This window comes from Nanorana parkeri, unplaced genomic scaffold, assembly GCF_000935625.1.
Source record: "Nanorana parkeri isolate BGI_ZX_2015 unplaced genomic scaffold, ASM93562v1 scaffold1327, whole genome shotgun sequence".
NCBI lineage: Eukaryota > Metazoa > Chordata > Amphibia > Anura > Dicroglossidae > Nanorana > Nanorana parkeri.
In genome coordinates this window covers 4,312-6,335 of record NW_017307595.1, presented here as the reverse complement: position 1 = coordinate 6,335, position 2,024 = coordinate 4,312, and positions in this window count along the sequence as shown.

Here is a 2,024-nt window from a genome sequence, read left to right as displayed (position 1 = left end):
GTTTCTGAACTGTGACACAGCTGACATCTCTCAGACAACTGATTTTGCAATTGTTGGTAAAGTAGAAATTTCTATCTTTCTGTAGGCAATTAACTAGCTATATATATATCGGAATAGACCATTTAGTCCTCGTAGAATCTAGATTGAATTGAGATAATTTTAAACTGCAGTATAAATTATATCTTTCAATCTTGGGGAGAAATACACAAATCTGTATAATCTCCGGGAAGCTGATTTCAGTTTCTAGTCAATGGTTTAGTCTGATGTATACTTAAAAATAATTTAGTGTAAATTTGTCATTACCTTAAATATAGTCTTGGCTTTTAGCCGACCCTGTGCATGATGTGACAAATTTTGCCCATGCGCTGCTAAAATTTTGAGCTTGTGAACATCTGTTTGCTGGGAGAAGTCACGTGTCAATTCTGAACATATTGTTTCCACATTCTGTGAGCTACTGATAAGCTACTAATTTTTTTTGCACATTACCTGTGTTATCAAAATTGTTGAAATTTCTGATCCATATTCTTTGTTTGTCACCAATCATATTTTTATAATCATTCTGCACTGATTTTAGTTAATAAATATATATATTTTGCACACGGTTGTATTCATTTTGTCTTCAAGTTAGCGCAAATAAACAAACTCGAATTATTTTGATTTGTGGGAGTAAGTTGGAATCTCCTTCATCATAGATCCTGGCTTGTTTTCATAAATAGAAACTGTTTATTTTAGCAGTATAAACATTCTGACACCAAAAATGATCACGAGGGGAGGTTGTCTACTAGCGACAGTGAGAAAGCGAATATGTTACATGCATTCTTTTCTTCTGTCTTTACAGACAAGACGGACATGGGCATGGATCAGGGCATGAGCTCTGGAGATAGTTATTCCAGTTTTCACACATCTCTGTGGCTAATGAGAGCAGCGTAATACGGAGATTAGAAAGAATACATGTAAACAAATCACCAGGACCAGACAGGTTTCATCCGAGGGTACTAAAGGAACTTAGTCAAGTCATAGCCAGACCCTTGCACAAAATATGGACAGTATAACGACAGGTATGGTGCCGGCTGATTGGAGGAGAGCAAATATAGTACCAATATTCAAAAAGGGGAAAAAAAGTGCCTCAGGCAACTACCAGCCTGTCAGCTTAATATCCATAGTGTGTAAAATATTGGAAGGCGTGATACGGGACTACATGCAGGAATTTACATAAATAACTGGTATCATAAGTGGTAACCAACATAGTTTCATGAAGGACCGTTCTTGTCAGACCAATCTATAAACATTTTATGAGGAAGTAAGTGCTAAATTAGACAAAGGAACACCAGTAGATGTGGTGTATCTGGACTTTGCTAAAGCATTGGACACAGTACCCCACAAATGTTTACTTCATAAACTAAGGTCTAGAGGTCTAGATTAAATTGTATGCACATGGGTGGAAAATTGGCTGCAAGAACGGGCCCAGGGTAGTGACAAATGGGTAATTCGCTAATTGGTCAAGGGTTAGGAGTGAGGTGTTCCAGGGTTCAGTGCCGGTACTGATCCTGTTCATCTTATTCATCCATGACATAGAGATTGGACTAAATAGCTCAATTTAGGTTTTTGCGGATGATACTAAACTCTGCAGAGCAGTAAATCCTGAACAGATATTCACACTACAACAAGACCTGATTTGGGGGTACTCATAGATCACAGATTTGGGGGTGCTCATAGATCACAGATTTGGGGGTGCTCATATATCACAGATGTGGGGGTCCTCATAGATCACAGATTTGGGGGTCCTCATAGATCACAGATTTGGTAATAGTAAGCAATGCAAAGCAGCAGCCAGCAAAGCTAACACGATACTGGTATGTATTAAGAGAATTTGTAACAAGGGATCACAGAGTAATACTTCCACTTTATACATCATTGGTTCGGCCCGATCTTGAGTATGCGATGCAGTTCTGGTGGCCAACTCTCAGGAGGGATGTCCTGAAACTGGAGAGAGTTCAGAGAAGGTCTACAAAATTAATTAAAGG